The sequence below is a fragment of the Microcaecilia unicolor genome, chromosome 12 (genome assembly GCF_901765095.1).
Source record: "Microcaecilia unicolor chromosome 12, aMicUni1.1, whole genome shotgun sequence".
NCBI lineage: Eukaryota > Metazoa > Chordata > Amphibia > Gymnophiona > Siphonopidae > Microcaecilia > Microcaecilia unicolor.
Window position 1 is genome coordinate 62,076,592 of NC_044042.1, and position 11,183 is coordinate 62,087,774.

Below are 11,183 nucleotides of genomic sequence, written 5' to 3' on the forward strand. Positions count from 1 at the left end.
TACAGGATCAAGACCTGTGGACATGAGTGAAACACACAGGCAAATAGGGCAATAAAACAAAGCAAGAGGTTTAGAGTTATAACAGTGAGGCCACCAGTGTGTATTTTCAAAGCACTTACACTTAGAAAGTTCCACAGAAGCCTATTGAACTTTAGAAGTCTAAGGGGTCCTTTTACTAAGCCACGTAAGTGTCTACGCGTGCACAACATGCGCCAAAATGGAGTTACCGCTCAACTGCGTGGCTCATGTGGTAATGCGCGCCTACAAAAATAATTTTTATTTTCAGGCGCGCATAACGGATGTGCGCCAAGTGGCATTAGGCGCACGTAGGTCATTACCGCCCGGTTACCACGTGAGTCATTACCGCTAGGTTAATGGCTGGTGGTAATTTCTCAGACCCAACATGGACGCGCGGCAATTTTCATTTTGCCGCACATCCATTTTCAGCAAAAATGTTTTAGGCCTTTTTTACAGGCGCGCTAAAAAATGGATCCGCGTGTGCCCAAAACTGGCGCCCACACTACCGCAAGCAATTTTTCAGCACGTCTTTGTAAAAGGAACCCTAAGTGCTTTGAAAATAAGCCCCATAGTAACATAACTGGGAAGAACCAGAGCAGGCACCACATTTTTCAGAACTACACATCCGCCATCTACCCTTACTCGTTTGTTTGTTTGTTTGTTTGTTTGTTTGTTTGTTTTTTTTGGAACATCCCTCCTTGAACCTACCTTAACGCAATGCACCTTAGAAAGAGCCCCATTCTCTCCTGCCTGCAGATGCATTCTTCCCACAGAAGTCTCGCGAGGCCGCCACTTGAAGTTTCGGCAGCCATTTTGAAGAAGTGGCAGCAGTGGGCAAGAAAGAGTGGGGTTCTTTCCTGCCCTGAACAGGGCACCCTGAGGATGCTGGGGTGGGGGGCAGTGCACATAAAATACAAAAATATCTTCTCAAAAGGCACAGGGCTAGCTAAGGTGGAGCTAGGCAAGTAGACAGGGCAGGGCTAAGCAAAGAGCTGAGGAAGCCCCTCCGAGCAGGGCTGCACAGGACCCTGTAATCAATAAGACCAGCCCTAGATTGGGGGGGGGTGGGCCGCAAGGAGCAGGAGGGGACCAGATGATCTGTCAGAAAGTCATATGTTAGGACTCTGCCCTAAAGCTCAGTGCAGGTTTTCTAACCCACTTGTTAAAAAATATGCAACCCAATGTGGGGGTTCATGCAGAAGAGAATTACCGCAGCTTTAACCTGGCTGAGCAACACAGATACAGATTCAGAACGAGTACTAACTTGCTCAGAAACCATTATCACACACCATATTACCGTGCATTTTGTCCATTAATTCCTTAGCCATGCAAATAAAAATTAAAAAAAAACATTGATATGTTGTGCATGGGAACGTTTTTGCCAGGTCCGGGACAGCATGAAGTGGCGTAGCCATGGGTGGGGCCAAGCCCACCCAGTAGCAGCACACCTATTATGTAGCTGGCGGGGATCCCCAAGCCCCGACAGCTGAAAAACCACACCACCTTTCCCTCCCACGTACCTTTTAAAGAGCAGATCTTCACTAGCATTGAGCAGCGTGACTGATTAAGGAGGCTGGATTAACAGGAGATGACATGAACCTATCTAACCCATTATATAGGCTGAAGCCAGTGGGCGCAGCTTGCCACATCTTCTTTTTTCCGATACAATAGCTAACGTCACTTGAAACAATAGCAAACTAGATTTTGCGTTCTCTCTGTCAGGGGGAAAGCGGGGAGGGATGTAAGGGGAGTTTGGCAGGTTTGGGGTGCTTTCAAGGGGTCTGTGAAGGGGTTGAGCAAACAAGCTGCTGCCCATGCCACTGCTGTTACCAAGCCAGGTCAGACTGCAGAGGGGCTCACATCCCCCTGCAGCCCATCCTGGTTCGGTGACATCGTTGGTGTGGGCAGCAGCTTGTTTGCTTCCCGCCCTTCACAGACCCCCTAGAAATCTCCACAAACCCTCCCCCTGATCCCCCCCTAACAGAGAGAATGCAAAATCTAGTTTACTATTGTTTTCAAAGGTGTTTGCTATTGTTTTGGACAAACCAAGATGGCTGCTGCTAGCGGAACCAGCTTCAACTTTTTTACATCGAGCCATCTCTTGTTAATCCAACCTCCATGTAACAAATACACGTTGCTTACGCCAGCCCCTAGCCTTCCTTCTGACATACTCTGCCTATGCAGAAACAGGAATTTGTGACAGAAGGAATGCTGTGGGGCCAGCATAAGGAATGCTGTGGGGCCAGCATAAGCCATGTGCATCAGTCATGCAGCTGGTGAAGATCTTCTCTTTAAAAGGTACGCTGGGGGGGGGGGGGGGGGATAGAGAGACCAGGTCACAGGCAGGCAAGTGGGAGAGGAAGAGACCAGATCACCTGTTGGGCGGGGTCCTTCTGCCCACCCAACTTGGTCCCAGGCCTACCCAAAATTGGGCGTCTATCTAAGCCCCTGGTTGAGAAAAGCAGTGTCTATCCCCTCCCTCCCTCTCTCTCGCTCTCCAACCCAACCATCCTACTTTCTTCAAAGGGCCTTTGTAGTCTAGTGGCCCCCACCACACTGGACAAGAATACCCTCCCCCTTTCAATATATATATATTTTTTAATGACTAGGTACTCTAGTGCAGTGTTTCTCACATCAGTCCTGAAGTACCCCCTTGCCTGTCAGGTTTTCAGAATATCCACAATGAATGTTCGTGAACTTGATTTGCAAACACTGTCTCCATTATATGTAAATTTCTTTCATGCATATTCATTGTAGATATTCTGAAAAACTGATTGGCAAGGGGGTACTCCAAGACTGACTTGGGAAACACTGCTCTAGTGAACCCCACCCAACCTGGAGCCCCTCCTTCTCCTAGTATTTAAATTTAAAAAAAAAGACACCTCCCCTTCCCCAATATTAAAAAAAGAATGACCTGGTAGTCTAATAGCCCTGACCAGACCCGGACCCCCCTCCCCTTTCCCCAAATGTTAAAACATTTTACCCATTTTAATCCAGTGGCTCCCTTCTCTGGCCCCACTTCCAAAATAAATTCCCTGGTGTCTGGTGGGACCCATCCACCCTGTAACCCCATTCCTAGCCCCCCCAAATCCCCATATTTTAAATGAGGCAGGAACAATGCCCACTTGCTCCTACCTCCGGCTCTGTCATCTTCAAGACTATGGCGCTCTACCCCACAAAGTGCATCCTAGGATGCACCAGGTGGGGTCAGTCTATAATATAAGGGAATACTAGCCACTAGGGATATTTTTCAGTGGCCAGGATGGGAGTTTGTCTTGTCTGGAAAGTACCATTAGATACCAGGGATATTTTTCAGTGTAAGAGTGGGAGGCAGAGGGCCATTAGACAGCAAGGATATTTTTTTTTGGGGGGGGGGGCAGGAAATGTCGGGGCCACTAGACAGCAAGGATATTTTTTGGGGGGGGCAGGAAATGTCGGGTTGCAGGGCGAAGGAGAAGCTGATGGAAAATACCACAGCATTCTTTCCCACAGCTTTTTGTTTTCCTTTTAACGTCACCCTTTCTGTCAGTGCCTGAGCCAATCACCGCTCAGAGACAAACTGGAAAGCTAACACTTAGCAATGAGTTGCACATTACTGCTGCAATATTAAGGCGGCAGCAATTTGCATGCTCATTGGTTTCTTTGTACTGCTAATTCTGTGGTAGAGAGCTGGCTCTGTGAGGCTTACTGCATGTGTCCCACAGATTGCCAAAGCTCCAAAAATATTTCTGCCTTATTTCTGGTGTCCCCTTTGGTCTTACTCATTAGGAGCCCTGGCCCTCAGGGGCGTAGCTATGGGTGGGCCCAATCTCAGCTTAGGCCCACCCAGTTTTCCCTGCTCCTCCAATCAGTGCACAGCCAGCCTTTAGCCCTGCAGCGAACAGGAAAGGGCAGCTCTTCTCTTTCCTTCCAGCATCCCGGCACCAGCCACCAGGTATGCCCCCCCCCCCCCAGCCTTCCAATCCCCTGATCCGCCGATAGCGTCAGTGAGAAAGCAGTACACATGCTGCTTTAGACCTGCCCGAGAAGCCTTTCTTTCTCCTTCAACTTCCTGTTCCCGTGTAGGAGAGAGAAGGGCTTCCAGGCAGGGACAAGTCTAAAGCAGTGTTTGTACTGCTTTAATTAATCACCATATATTAACTGTTATTCTGAAAGAGGTCACTGAGCAGGGCTGTGAAAAGGTCAGGTAAACAAACAGCCACTGTGCTGTTTGGAGGGTCTGAGCCGCTTGTTTACGAGCAGCTGAGTAAAAGAATAGTTTTTGCACTGTTTGCAGTTGAAATCGATCTGAGGAAGAAGGGCAACCTTCGAAAGCTAATCAAGAAATGTATTAAGTTATGTCCAATAAAAAAGGTATCATCTTATTTTCTTTTCCATGTTTTATTTTGTTTGATTTCTATTGATAACCAGTTGAAATCGGTAACCGGAGCAAAAATGAAACTGAAGCCTGTGGCTCTCCAAAGCCTTCAGAAAAATACTTTCAAGCAATTAGCACCCTCTTGACATGTAAAGCTAAACATTAGGATGGTGCATTCAGTTAATCTTACTCTTAATGGGCTTGGGTCCTAGGTAGGTGCAGAGTTTGTTTCAAGGGATCCACTGGTCTGAATGGCTGCAAGTTAGTCTTTTTTTTCCCTAATGCAGCATAATTGTATGTGAACTGTAGAATTTGCATATATTTAGCATTTATTTCCCTTTGCGAGAAAGTTCACAGTGGTTCGCTGCTTAATTGCCCTTTTCCATGGATGGATTCCACTGTTCCACAGTGCAGCAAGTGCCTGGAATCACCCAAAATGTCTTTCCCCACCCGCAGAGGAGGACTTTATATTTCTTTACAGAGAAATAATACTTAATTTTCAGTCCTAATAAGAGCTGGGAGTCAGACAGGGGCAGATGGTGGTTGGAAGGGGCAGAGATAGAGGGCAGATGTGCATGGAAAGGGCAGGGAGAGAGGGCAGACATTGGATGGAGGGGACAGCAGAGAGGGCAGACACTGGATGGCAGAGAAAGAACGAAGACAGATGCTGGATGGAAGGAAGACAGTAAAAAGAAGATGAGGAAAGCAGAAGCCAGAGACAACAAACTGTAAATAAAATAAATATTTTTTTATTTTTTTGCTTTAGGATAAAGTAGTATTGTAGCTGTGTTAATAAATGTTTATAATAGAACATGTAAATAAGGTAATCTTTTTATTGGACTAATTTTAATACATTTTGACAAACCTTCGGAGAACAAAGCCCCCTTCCTCAGGTCAGGATAGGATACTGTAACAGCACTATACTGTATTTACCTGAGGAAGAAGGTTTTGGCCTCTGACAGCTAAATGTATTAGTCTAATAAAATGGTATTATTTTATTTTCTATATTTGTTTTATTTCTATTTGTTAATTTGTAAAGTGGTGATTGGTATTTGTTAGTTTTTTCAAATTTACATCTGCTGTCTTTATATTTTGCACAGTACTAGGGGACATTTTCTGTTTCTGTGGTGTTGCATTGTATGCAGAGTCTGGCATCTTGGGGGTTCAGTTTAATTTTTGTCTAAATAGAAAGTTTATGATTACTTATTTTATAGTGGATTAGGGTGTATTTGTGTTTGTGAAAAAGACATGGCTTTCAGTTGGCATTGACTGTGCAGGATCGACAATCTGTACTATTCTGTCTGGTTTTGTTTTACAATAGGTGAATTGATGTTCTAGTGCTCACTGTAGTGTTTAAGATGCTTTCATTTGCCTTGTGTGACTCATAGTAATGACTGCTTATGGTATGGTAGAATTGCTCTATAGGTCCTGAGTGTTTTGTATTCTCGGTATGGTGGTTTTAAGGTTTGCAACATAGGTTCCGAATATGTATGTGGTTTATGTTGCTGTAGGACAGCTGTTGGGCAGACTGTTTATTAAAATTATTTAGGATCCCCCCAAAAAACTACTCACACCTATATATACACAGTGCCCACCCATATTAGCTCCGGGCCCACCCAAAATGTCAGGTCTGGCTACGCCACTGCTGGCCCTGTTTACTAAGCTGCACTGCAGGTGAACTAACAGTTTTTTTTAGCACAGGCTAACTTTAGAGACACCCATATATTCCTATGAGTATCTCTCTAGCATTAGGGAAAGGGAAATGGGACTTGATATACCACCTTTCTGTGGTATTTTGCAACTACATTCAAAGCAGTTTACATATATACAGGTACTTATTTTGTACCTGGGGCAATGGAGGGTTAAGTAACTTGCCCACAGTCACAAGGAGCTGCAGTGGGAATTGAACCCAGTTCCCCAGGATCAAAGTCTGCTGCACTAACCACTAGGCTACTCCTTCACTCCACACACACTAAAAATGCTAGCGCACCTTAGTAAACAGGGCCCTGGGTCCCTTTCTTATTCTAATAAGATTTCATCCTTAAATTTTTATACACTGGCTGGCGATAAGGTCTCAGACCCAAAATGGACATGCGGCAATTTTCATTTTGCCACACGTCCATTTTTGGCAAAAAATTTTAAAAGGCATTTTTTTTGCAGGTGCGCTGAAAATTGATTCTGCGTGCGCCCAAAACACATGCCTACACTACCGCAGGCCATTTTTCAGTGCACCTTAGTAAAAGGACCCCCGTGTGATTAAAAGTATTTTACTTATTTTTTTCCCATTGCAGCTCCGTGTGACTCTGGGCAAGTCACTTAATCCTCCATTGCCCAGAGTCACAAGGAGCTGAAGTGCAAAAAAAAACCCAAAAAACATAAAACATACATTTAATCATTTGATTAATCGCGATTACAAATTTTAATCAAAATGCAGCCCTAAATATATTAAAGAATAAAATAAATGAAAAGATAAGACATACAAAATATAAACTGACAAATTACAATTAAAGAATCTAAAACAGCATGCGGAATAGCTATAAACAGCCTTACAGTTTTCACAGCCTACTTCATAAATACAGCCCTACTTTATAAAATAGTGCTCACAGCGTATTCCCACGACCAGGGTTGGGTATGAGAACTTATGCTTGCTGAAACCTGGTTTAAATCCTGGTGTGCACATTTTGGGAATGCTCCTGACCCGCCCATGCCCCTCCATGGCCATGCCCCCTTTCGAGTTACACCCGTGGCAATTTAGGCGCAGAACAGTTTAAACCAGGGATCAAGGATAGCTTACTTTTAAAATGAAGACTGATATTTTTACAGCTTAGGTGATAAAGATTCTGGAGAGAGCATTGCCAGAACCCGAGTACATTCATAGCTGTTCAATAACGGAAACAGGGTGGCTGGTCTTGAGAAGTTAATTCTAAGGGATACTTTGGAGCATGAACTGCAGCCATGCTAAAGCATTTCTGATCAAACAAATGGAAATCGATCTCTCTCTCTATATATATATACACACACATATTTTTGTTTTATTTTTTAACAGGAGATAACAACCAGGAACACTAGGAAGAAGTCTAGAACTCTAAACCTAATGCATCCATCTACAAATATTTATGTATTTATTTATTGCATTTCTATCCCACATTTTCCCACCTCTTTGCAGGCTCAATGTGGCTTACAATACATCATGAGTGGTGTAAATGCATTAGAAAATAGACATTTAGTGTTACAGAAGAATCTTTGGTAACATGATAATGATAAGACATGATAGCAGTATTACAAGCAAGTATTATAAGCTAATTCTGAATGTGTGTGGAGGAGTTGTGTATATTCATATTGGTTGATCTTTGTGGTAAGCCTTGTTAAAGAGATGGGTCTTCAGTAGTTTGCGGAAGTTCATTTTTTTTTACTCTGAAACTATTACTAGAGAGAGCTGAAAACCAATTACTACCATTCTATCACTATGTGTCAGCATAGCATCCACACACAGCACGGTGACTGTTACAGTTATGCCAGAGTTCAGCTGAAAGGAAAAACATTATCTATATGATGAAGGTTGAGAAGCTCTCATACACTGTAGAATTTATAATAATTGTGCTGTCTCATCAGTACTTGCCACAGACCTGCCACAACCAGAGTCAAAGTTTCCAAGTTACCCTGTTCCAAGAGAGAATTTTCTAGGTTAGTCCTAGTTTCTGCCAACTTCATCCTCTTGCATTACGGGACCTCCAGGCATCACTGATTTCAACGTAATAATAGAAGCCATACTGGGTCAGACCAATGGTCCATCTACTCCAGTATCTTGCTTCCAACTGGCAGAAACCCAAATAATACCAACACTCCATGCTACCAATCCCAGGGCAGGCAGTGGCTTCCCCATGTCTGTCTCAATAGCAGACTATGGACTTTTCTTCCAGGAACTTGTCCAAACCTTTTTTTAAACCCAGATGCACTAACCACTGTTACCTCATCCTCTGGGAATGAGTTTCAGAGCTTAACTATTTGTTGAGTGACAAAAATATTTCCTTCTATTTATGTTAAAAGTATTTCCATGTAACTTCATTGTGTGGCTTCTAGTCTTTGCACTTTTTGAGAGTAAAAAATTGATTCACGTTTACTCGTTCTACACCCAGTGGCGTTCCTAGGGGGACTGACACCCGGGGGTGGATCGCCGATGTGCCCCGCCCCCCCAGGTGCAGCATGACCCCCCCAGCAAAAGAACCCCCCCTTGGGTGCATGCCCCTGGGGGGGGGGGTGCCGCGCGCCTGTCCGCTTCATTCGTTTCATGCTCCCTCTGCCCCGGAACAGGAAGTAACCTGTTCCGGGGCAGAGGGAGCACAGAACGAACGTAGCGGACAGGCGCGCGGCACCCCCCCCCAGCGGCGTGCACCCGGGGCGGACCGCACCCACCGCCCCCCCCCCTTGGTACGCCACTGTCTACAGCTCTCAGGATTTTGTAGACCTCAGCCGCCTCTTTTCCAAATTGAAGAGCCCTAACCTCTTAGCCTTTCCTCACATAAGAGGAGTTTCATCCCCTTTATCATTTTGGTCGCTCTTCTTTGAAACTTTTCTAATTCCACTGAATGCAATACTCAAAGTGGGGGTCTCACCATGGGGCAATAAAGAGGCATTATGGTATTCTTGGTCTTACCATCCCTTTCCTAATAATTCCTAGCATCCAGTTTGGTTGTTTTGGCCACCGCCGCACACCGGGCAGACGATTTCAGCCTATTGTCTACGACACCTAGATCTTTTTCTTGGGTGCTGCCCCCCCCCCCCCAAGGTGGACCCTAGCATCAGGTAACTATGATTTGTGTCATTCTTCTCAATGTGCATCACTTTGCATTTGTCCATTTTAAATTTCATCTGTCATTTTGATGCCCAGTCTTCCAATTTCCTAACGGTTTCCTGCAATGGGTAGAATCAGGGATTCCACCACACCTCCTTTGAGATACAAGTTTAAAACCAGAACTGGCCACAAAGTCTCCCTCCTAGAACTGGACAACTTTACAGCCCTGCAGGCCGGATTCATCTCTCAAAAGGGCCATGAGTAACGGACCGGCACACATCGCCTCAGGAAGCCCAAGCTCTGTTGGATAACTCCAATTTCTCCTTTCGGCTACAGTCATAGAAACCGCTAATTAAACAAGAAGCATGGCCAGCCCCTCCCCCTACCATTCTCTGAAAGCCAAAAGCTCCAAGTGTAAAAACATCAAACACACACAAAAATATATATACTCTTTGTTCCCCATTTGCTCCAATAAAAACGGAAAGGGACGGCTGGGTTTCTTCTCATATTTGTAACGCCTAATTGGATCGCTGGGAGCAAATTTACACATCTAAATTAGATCTTTCGTTATACTGTTTGGATTTTGTAGATCAGTTCCATCCAGGCAAATTTTTGCACACGATCAAAGAAGCGGTGAGGATGCAGAGGAAGAAACTGAAAGTCCGTCCGACTCCCAGATTAGATTGGAACGGGAGGAATCCTGCCTCCTACCCCCTCGCCCCTCCTCAATTTGGTATTTTGATCGAGCGTACACAAGCAGCCGAAAGCAGCAATCGTACTTACCAGCTCCGATCCGCAACACAGGAGAAGGGAAGGAGGCTGAACGGCTCCCCCAACAAAGGGATGCTGCTGGGACTGCAGACAGGCAAGCAGCAGCATCTAGTGCAGCTCGGTGGAGATAAGCCAGAATGGGAAATAGGGAGGGGAAGAGGCCCTGGGACAGGGGGGGGGGGGGGGGAGAGGAGACACGCCTGCGCACACTCAGCTGATCGCCAGCACTAGAGAGAGGGCCCAGGCACCAAGAAAAGAGAAGGAAACGCACGGTGTCCACTCTGTACAAACCTGGCTCAAATGTGCATTGTCCTTCTCGTAGCTTTTACCAGCATCCATAGTTTCCGCTGTTGCAGGGACTCATAGGTCCCTTCCTGCATTGTCTGGGAACAAAAGTGGGCTGTTGGAAGGCTACTGTACTATCATCTACCTCAGCAGCCCAAGAGTTATTACTGTCATTTGTGTGGCGCTACCCAGACACAGGAAAAAGGGTCATTGACCAACGGAGAAGGCAATAAAAAGAAAGCAAGACGTTTAGAGTTATAAAATGAGATAGGAGACGTGATGTACCTTGATAATAATAAGTCAGATGGAAAGCACATAAGCAGCAGATTAGTCCAGTTTTGAGACAAAAGACTTTAAACTTAACAATAAAGACATCTCTGTAAACTAGTGACAATTAAATAAGGAGACAGCACAATGCAAGCACAGTTAAAACAAAACAGGCCACATTTTCCTTTATTGTAAAAATAATGCAGAACCAAACTGAAATGTATTAACCTGAGCAAAGAATACAAAAACAATACAAGCTATCCACCATCAAGAGCTAGTGGTTAAACTTTGAATTTGACCTTACCGATCTGCCATACCCAGCAAGGACTTGATGTACTGGCATGGATCTCCATGCAAAAAACTGGGCAGAAGCCCAAGGTTACGGGCCTTAATGTTCAGCACTTATCAAGATTAGAGCCCAGGACTTAAAATAACCATATGGCATCAATATTATGCTCTGGTGTCCCCCACCCCCATCCAAAGCTGCAACAAACTACCCCAACCAGCAGAAAACATCAGTAGAACAAGAACAAACTTATCCCATTAAAAAAACAACAACATGAAAACAAAGGGGGCAGGAGCATAGGGCAGCCAACTTTTCAAAATTATTGGGGGTGCTAAACCCAATGGAAATTACCTCTCCTTGGACACAGTCAAGGAGCTTGTTCAAGCACCCACAGAGCTGGTTCCTAT

At 44.9% G+C, this 11,183-nt stretch overlaps 1 protein-coding gene across 3 annotated transcripts in view; it reads right to left on the reverse strand.

Moving 5' to 3' along the window:
• Positions 1 to 10,087, reverse strand: part of ST3GAL4 (ST3 beta-galactoside alpha-2,3-sialyltransferase 4) — a 341,834-nt gene extending 331,747 nt beyond the window's left edge. For all 3 annotated transcript variants that reach the window (XM_030221113.1, XM_030221108.1, XM_030221110.1), the window contains exon 1: positions 9,951 to 10,087. The gene's annotated coding sequence lies outside the window, so the exon portion shown is untranslated. The remainder of the gene's footprint in view (positions 1 to 9,950) is intronic.
• Positions 10,088 to 11,183: the final 1,096 nt, after the last annotated feature.